At 39.3% G+C, this 9,094-nt stretch overlaps 1 protein-coding gene across 1 annotated transcript in view; it reads left to right on the top strand.

Moving 5' to 3' along the window:
• The first annotated feature begins 1,964 nt into the window (after positions 1-1,964).
• LOC118477693 overlaps positions 1,965-9,094 on the top strand; it is a 17,782-nt gene continuing 10,652 nt past the window's right edge. The window contains exon 1 of the mRNA XM_035969789.1: positions 1,965-2,091. The gene's annotated coding sequence lies outside the window, so the exon portion shown is untranslated. The remainder of the gene's footprint in view (positions 2,092-9,094) is intronic.

The following is a 9,094-nucleotide window of genomic DNA, read 5'->3' as shown; positions in this document are numbered from 1 at the left end:
GATGTCCACTGTGATGTTTTTACTGCTATTAGACAATCTAACACTTTTAAACTCAAAAATAGTTAAATTGCAATTAAAAATTGTTTCCTTAACTACATCTCCAAGCTATGGGATAAAAACTAATCTACTTCACTTCATTTTCACCTATTCCGAAGAGAGGATGTTGGTCGGGGCTTTTGAAGATTTGACCACCAGCTTCCTCCACTCCTTCTGCTCTTCAGAGCGTGTCTTTGAGGTCCAGGCCTGTCCATTTCTTGATGTTGTTCTTCCAACTCTTCGTCGGTCTATCTCTGCTCCTTTTTCCCTGGACGTTGCCTTGCAAGATCATTTTGGCAAGGCCGGATGAACGGGTGATGTGTCTATGCCATTGCCGTTTGCCGTTTGCGGTTCCTGAACAAATTGAGAAGATCAGGGTATGGTCCAATTGCATTTTTGATCCGTTGTTTTGACTTCATCATTTGTGATGTGATCTTTGCATGAGATACTAAGGATTTTTCGGAAGCATCTCATCTTCACAGCTTTGATCCTTTTTTCAAGGTCTTCATTCAAGGTCCAGAATTTACATGCATATATTTCTGTCTTTCCAACTGGTTCTCAACTTGGTCATTGCTGTAGAAGTTTGCCCTATTCTGGAGATTATTTCTGGTTTTGATCCTTGGTCTGTCACTATTGCACGCAGGTATTTGAAGCTGCGTACGGTCTCAAGCCTTTGGTTTTGACCTGGATGTCCATATTCTTGCTACTGTTAGACAATCTTAAACTTTGAAACCCGAAAATAGAAAATCCAGTTAAATTGCTGTTGAGAATTATTTCCTTCACTATATCTCCAGGCTGTGGGATAAAAACTAAAGTAAACAACTAACAACAAGCTTCACAGTGCCCAAACTGGACCCACGAAAATCTTCTGGCCTTTCGAGAAGAGACGAAAAAGTTTTACTCGTTTACGTATTTAGATGCTTCATGGATATCTCCTGCTTTGAGATGAGAAACCGCTCTGTGTCAGATGCGATTCAGACTTCACCATTAGACACTTTAGAATGTCCGGACTTTGGAGAGACCCGATGTAAATATTTTAAATGCACAAAATTAAAAGGTCTGTTCTCCGTCGTTGATCCATATAGAATTCTCAAATCTATAAAAGTCATTAGCCTGTATTCTAAAATGTAGATCATTTTTGTTTTAAAATGTAAACTGCTGTTTTTATTTTCTAATCTTTTTAAAACAAGATTTGTTTACCATGAGATGTTTTCCTTTACTTTAAAAGTAAGATGTTGTGAATGCTATCAAATTGTGTTTCGTGGGTGCATGAAGTTGCGAGCGCCTTAAAACTCTTATTAAACTAACTGCAGAGCGTTGCTCCATGATGTACTGCAGAGCAAGCTTCTGGATTCCAACTCGTAGCTGGGTCCGCCACGTGCCGTCTCACACACACACCCGGCGATACACAAATCAGAAAGCTACTGTCGTTATGTGGACACCAAAAATTCTGCACACACTCGAAGTGTGTATAGCGTTGTGTATAGAAATAACGAAATAACAGCGCTATTCGGACCGGAACCAAATTCAAAAATATTTTAACACATGATGTAATTTTTGGCGGGAAATGCGATGGTGACCTTAAAACATTATATGGACGTCTACATAAGGGGGCATGTCTACATAACGTGAGTGTGCAAATATACTTTTGTCTACATAACTACGCAAACACACACACACACACACACACACACACACACACACACACACACACACACACACACACACACACACACACACACACACACACACACACACACACACACTCACAATCACGTACATACAAATGCACACTAGTGGCCTATCAACACAACAGTGCTTTAATGCTAAGTTATTCATGCAAACCCCCCCCCCCAAAAAAAAAAACAAAAAAAAAACGCTCACTCCACCTTACACCCCAGCTTACACCTCAACTTTATTTATTATGCTTCCAGGTGCTTACTTCTGCTTGAGTCTGATTATGATCACCCTCTCGACTGTACTGGCGTGTGTAGTTGCCAATATGTACTTCTTACTGGAGTCCGAGTCAACAGGGCGCCAAGATGGCTCAGATCTGTACGTATGTGGATGTGATAAAGTTGTCTTTATTCATTTTCTAGTATAGGGTGATTTGCGCCCCTATTTACACAGATTATAAATTATCATTTAGAGGGCTAGCTTTGACCTTGCCTGTCAGGCCCAATCCGGACTGGGAGAGATACAACGTACAAAGGTCAAGATCCTTAATAAAAGTACTAAATACTCACAACACAGGAATCGAACTAATTTTTTTCCTATGCTACCTGGAAGCGAAAAACCGCTACACCACACTGACAGAGAGGGGATGACTGTAAAGACACAGAGAATATAACAAAGGATCAAAATTATTTTTTTTTACGAGAGAGGCCATTGAAGTATTATTCTTGGAAACAAGCGATGGAGGGTACAGGAAACTAGAAAGGGAAAGGTCGAAAGAGAAAATGAAGACCTAAATTTACAAAAGATTTCAGATTCTGACGAAGGATTCTGATTTGGCCTACCCCCCCCCCCCCCTTTTTCCCTCAAACCCCCTTTCAAAAATAGGTCACTAGTCAAAAAAGCTGATCACGAACTCCCCCCCCCCCCCCCGGTAACGATATGGCCAAATGACGTTGTGGCAGCGAAATCGAATTTCCACTCAGTAAAAAATAAAGTACAGCTGCATCCATACCAAAGAGGTAGTATAGCTTTTCACTTTCGTCTTACCATGGTTAAAAGAGGGTAAAATCAAATCGCTTTGCTTAATTTTCTCAGATCTTTGCATATAGGTTTTAAAATTGGATGACCAAGTGAATCTGAAAGCCCATTCATAAAGTATACTGCAAACTAAGGTTTTCTTAGGTGTAAGCCTAATGCGGTGTTCACTACTACTACTACTACTACTACTAATACTACTACTACTACTACTACTACTACTACTACTACTACTACTACTACTACTAATAATAATAATAATAATAATAATAATAATATTAAAAATGATAATAGATATTTGTATAGCGCAAATCCCCGCTCAACAGCAAGCACTATGCGCTTTACAATTTACACTATTATCCCAGCAGACCTGAGAGCACTCTGAAACAAATTCAACTTCCAGGGAGGCATACAGTGCAAGTGGCCATTTATGGGCGCTAAAACACAAATATACTGACAAGATTTTTCGCTGTCTATGGCCGGGTACCCATTCCCACCTGGGAGAAGCAGGGAAAATTTGTGTGCAGTGACTTTCCCAAGGGCACAACGTCGGGCCCGCGGCTCGAACCCCCGAACACACAAACAGAAGGAGAGTCGACGAGCAATTCCTTTGTCTGAGTGCAAGCGCTATGTGAGCACTTTTTAGATGTTTTAGACACTTGAAAATATTTCCAATTGATAAAGCAGATTGATGTTGCTCTACTAAAATAGTCCAAAATCGAAAAATTGTTTTTGGATACCAAAATCGCCTTTTTCTGGCTGTTGGCTACTGCCGTGGTGTACCTTAACCAGAACCGTTGACTCGCTTCGCATTCCTTGATTGATTGATGAAACAGTAACAATGACAACTTGTAACAAACTTAAAAACAGAAAATGAGTTTACATTCTGCAAGATTTTGAACTCCTTCAATCTTTCACTCTTCTATTCCCTTCGATGCGCTTGTAAAAACAGTGAGTTCACGCCAATGGGAGACAAGGTCCAACAGACGGTTGAGTAGTTTTTGAGACGCACGTGATGCCATCTAGACGACCTTAAAAGGGGAGGGGGGGGGCTACACCTGAAGGCTATCTCGCTTATAACTGGACCGAATTGTACCAAATTTCACTCATATAACAAGCATAGTAAGGAGTCTTAAAATCAGTAATCACATAATTTGAGAAAAAAGTTTCGTTTCCATGGATACGGCGGCCATATTGGATTTTTATTGACATGTCTTACGTAATGAATACTGCACTCATGGCTCATAAAAAAAATTATTGTGTTTTTTTTTGCATGCGTGTAAACAAACATTCGATCTAAAAATGTGTCTGTAATTTTTTTCCTAAACGAATTAGAACATTTTTAATGAATTTTTTTTCTGAGGTAACATTCAAGTTTGCAAAAATTCCGTGAAAATCCACACCCCAGACACCACCAACAAAAATCTATTCCCTATATCAAAAATTCAACCCACAAATTTTAGTATTACATCTTTTCTTCACTCTGAGAAAATTTAATGAAGATTGGATGAAAAATGGTGGAGTTATTCAAAAAGGTGTAGAGGAAAGTCTCGTTTTGAGAAAACGGCCGATAAAGAAAAATAAAACATTGACTTTATGAGGAAATGGCGGTGACAAAATGTCCGGTATGGGAAAAAATACGGGGTTTTTTGTTCTTATGCAATGAAATAGTTGTAGGAGAGGCTGAGGAAGCTAACAATGTCTAAAACTCAAATTCCAAAATTTTGAGCCGAATCTTGACTTTGGGGGGTACCCCCCCCCCCCTCTTAAACAGAAAAAACTAAGTGATAGCATTGAAATGTGGGTGCATGACGGTGGTGGTGTCTCAAAATGGGAAATTTGTGGGCTAAATAACTGTATATTCAGTCATTGTTGTGATCCTGTGTAAGTCCCAACATGGGTTTTTTAAAAATATAGAGCACAAAGAGAAAAACTTTTTTAAAATCACTGGATGAAGAATTTTTTGAAAAAACTAAATTTTGTTCGGTCACTTGTCTGCAGAAGTGTCATGCAAAGTTTCGTGGGCTTAGATACATTAACAAGTTAGCAATAGCTTGTTCACTTTCGTCTGACCGCGAAGATTCTAGCTCATTGAGGAATGTATCTGTGCCCACGAAATTTTGCTTGCTACTTCTGCGGCCAGCCACCAAGAAAAAAACATTTTTTTCCAAAATTCTTGACCCAGTAATAAAAAAAGTTTTTCTCTTTGGGCCCTATATTAAAAACCGCTCTTTGGATGCACACACAGGATCACTAAAATTAATGACCTATGGTAGCCTTGCCTACAAATTGCTCATTTTGAGAAAGTGACACCGCCCTGCCCCTATATTTCAGGGTGAGCTTGTAGACACATCCAGGAGTCAGACGAAGCGGGTAATATAAACGATGCGTCGACATAATAATTTAGCATTTTCCATGTGAATTTCTGGTTGACTAGTTTATCGTACTTGCAACCCTATTAGGTCATATCAGTGCCGAAAATTAGAAAAACAATTGTGAAATGGTATGGGTTTATCGTGCCTATCAACACTTTTAGGTTATTTAAGAGGCGGGATCTCCGAGTTTAACGTCCATCTCTGAAAAGAACAAACGGTATTTTCGTGTAAAGTGCCTTTCCGAAGGACACAACGTCGGGCTGAGCAGAAGCTCAAACTTCCGAACCCTCAACCTCATAAGTACGAGTCCGGTAGCCTAACCACTAAACTACCGACACTCCGAAAACTACAGATGTTTCAAAAGAGAAACGGACACAAAAAGGAGGGGTGTGGACGATAATTTGTTTTAAATAGGAAAGCAGGAGCAATGGGCAAACCTCAACAGAGCCCCCGCCAATCACCCTCTCTTTATCGACGAAAAACTCCATAAAACAAAAGAACAATGAAAGAAAGAATAGGTGCACCCAACCCATCAGGCACGTAAGAGATGTGGTGAATTACACCACTCCGCGAGAATTCTTTATAATAATTATATCAGCACCAACGTATTCAAAAGCAAATCCAAATTGTGTAATAGTACAGGCAGTCTATGCCTTCAAACTGGTGCACAAAAACACATACAAACGCGCGCGCCGGCGCGTTTACGCGCACACACACACACACACACACACACACACACACACACACACACACACACACACACACACGCACACACATGGAATAAACACAAAACACAAACATACTGACACTAACTGGGCCACCTTTCAATGAAAGGAATCAAATATTTTTTTTCAAAATCAGGAAATAAAAAAATAAAAAATCTGGCTCCGCCATGGAGACATATCTATCTTTTTGCAGGTACTTGCCAACTTTCAACTCTGTAGCTGTCGCAGTTTTATGGAAAAAGTGACACTTGTGTTTCCAAGTTGCCAAATATATAATAGATACCAGGGTTTCCAGTTCGACAAACGGACTCAAAAGAATCGATCGTCAAGTCATTGTGGGATCATTTTGTGAACAAAAGCCTAAGTTGTTTACAATGGCGTCTTAGAAGACGGACTTCCCCAAGATTAGGTCTAAACGAAACTAAAGAGAAACTGAAAATTTAACTACAGTGTTTTCGGACTCCCCAGTAAAACTATACACCCTTTAAATGATTCTGAACCACCTCTATTTTATTTTTTTCAAATTCGAAAGTTAAATTGTTCGGAAGTTTTAGGCGGCGAAAATAACGTACTTTCACAAATATAATGAATAAATATACAGGGTGATCCAAAAAAACCCTTTACAACTTGTTTTGTAAATATATTCCTCCGTACTGAGGTTTTTCGTTTCAGATTTGAACATAACGTTTGGAAGCCCAAAGGAATTTCTCTGATATGTATTTTCGGTAAGTCCATTGAATGGATTAGCGCATTAAAAAAACAACCCATTTTCAACCTTGTTACCATTTTTATAGTTCGCGTTAGGCCTACCACTAAAAGTTGCAACAATCGCGCCATATTGCAAGCCACAGCAGTGTCACAAGTCAACAGAAGTCTGCAGATATTATTTTTCCCAAATTGTATTTGCCTGCTGAGATCATGGTTACGTTTAGTAAAGAGCAGAGAGCTTTTGCATTGAACATTACCTTTCCACAAACTCACCATCCCTGACATTTTGTAAGTTGTGCTCACGGCATGGAGAGAATGCTTAGGTGCCCTCAAGACCTTTGGCGTCATGAGTAGAGAAGTTGCGTCAGTTTGAATCTATAGCGAATCAGAACTAAAAAGTTCTTTAAAAAATGACGACTTCAGGTCGAATACGCGCCATGTGCAGCCCTTTAAACGTCACCAGAGTGCAGGTTTCAGTAGCCAAGTCCCATGAGACGTCTGTTCGTAGACGATCTGCAGCAAGGACTTTCCTGCACATCAACAGTCTGCATTCTCATGGTAGATCTTAACTTAAGACTATACCATGTTCATCTTCGCTAGGCCGAGATGACATGGATCAGAGCATGGCAATGTGTTCATGATTCCTCGATTGTCTTGTAAAGAGTGATCATTTCCTCGATGACATTCGGTTTAGTGCAAAGCCCATTTTCACCCTGTGGGATAATGTTAACTCCAAAAATGCTGTCTATTGGGCACCCCACTCTTTTGTCTTTAGAAGCCACTTCTTAACATGTACAGTGTATGTGGCTTTAAAAACTCATGGTTTAGCAGGTCCTTGTGTTAGGGCGCCACTGAACATTTCGAACGACACGTTAAAAATGTGTCAAGTCCAAAGGAGGAAATGTGGAGCACTGCTTCTAGGAATTTCAGAATGAAATCATTAGGTTTTTAAAACTCTGTAAAATAAATTAAATATTGTTTAATTGTCACAGGGATGGAAAATTAATGTCAAAGAGAAAATAAAGAAAAAGATCAACTGATCTTTTTACGACTTCCTTTACAAGATTTTTAAATATTGGTGAACTTTGCGTTTTTGGGTGCTTTTTTCTTTTAGCCGTTTCCGTTTTCAAAACACGTTTCTTCTTCGTGGATTTTATGTCAGACAAATTCCTTTTGCATGAATTATGTCTGTTCCAAATTACTTCATTCTAGAACAATTTTTGCTCGAGATATTCAGAAAAAAAGTTGTAAAGGTTTTTTGGGATCACCCTGTATATATCTATAGCTCTCCAGGGCAGTGCTACTGACAGGTATCTTTAGGCCATTACCAAAGAAGCTGGGGGGGGGGGGATTATAATATGTTCTTATGCCCAGCAGAATTGTAAATTGACTGAATGTATCAATGTCATGCTCATATTGTGCAGGAACAACATAGGGGGAACTGCTGCTTTTGCTTTCCTCATCCTTACTATCGTCATTTTCCTTTACTTCTCTTGTATTTTTGTCACTCTCTTGAGAACTGCTATTTCGTAGGTGTCCTAATAGTCGAAGCAGACTTTTTGCTGTTAAGGCTAGAGAGGTGAGCAGAGTAAGACTGATTCCCCATTTGGGCTTCTCTGTTGACATCCATCCCTTGGCGCTCGTATGACCTTATGCAGTTTTGGAAACCTTACTAAAACTAAACACACATACATAAAAAACACATACAAGCATACGCGCTTTTACTGGAACCATTAAAGGGGATGGGGTTCAGGAGGGGGGGGGGAGGGGGGCAGCTAGCTGAAAGTTCCGATTTGGGTCAAAATTATGGATTGTTAGATGTATGTATTTCTAGCTTCTTTAGCCTTTCTTAAAACAATCTCATCGCATAAGAACTCCAAAGCCTTATTTTGTCACGTATGAGGCATGTTAGTAACAACCATATTCTCATAAAGTCCCTCTGCAGTTTTCTCAAAACTCTGTTTTTCTGTATACTTTTTAAAATAACTCCACTGTTTTTCATCCAATCTTTAAGGAATATTTTCACAGAATGAAGAAAAGATGCTGCACTATGCCATTTTGTGTTATATTTTCTACAAACGTAAAATATTTTTGGTGGTGGTGTCTGGAGGGTGGACTTTCAAGGATCTTTTGCAATCTTGAATACTACCTAAAAAAATCGTTAAATTTTCGTTTAGGAAAACTTCGACATATCTATTGCTTGCCGACATGCATGCAAATGAACAACCTATTTCCATTGGAAGACAGAGAGCATTTCATTGGGGTATTAACTGTATAAGTCATGTCAACAATATAAAGTATGATCGTCACCCCAATGGAGACAAAACTGTTTTGTTTTTTTTATTTGGTTTTGGAGTTGACAAGTTCCCACTATGCTTGTTATATATGAAATTTGGTAAAATTTGATAAAAAAATAAGTGAGATTGCCCTCAGCTGCCCTCCCCATCCCCTCCCCCCATAAAGATCAGCAGTGTTTTCTTAGAGAGAGAAAGGGAGACAGACAGACAGAGAGAGAGAGAGAGAGAGAGAGAGAGAGAG

This window comes from Aplysia californica, unplaced genomic scaffold, assembly GCF_000002075.1.
Source record: "Aplysia californica isolate F4 #8 unplaced genomic scaffold, AplCal3.0 scaffold00183, whole genome shotgun sequence".
NCBI classification, from domain to species: domain Eukaryota; kingdom Metazoa; phylum Mollusca; class Gastropoda; order Aplysiida; family Aplysiidae; genus Aplysia; species Aplysia californica.
This window is presented reverse-complemented; position numbering and strand designations above follow the sequence as displayed.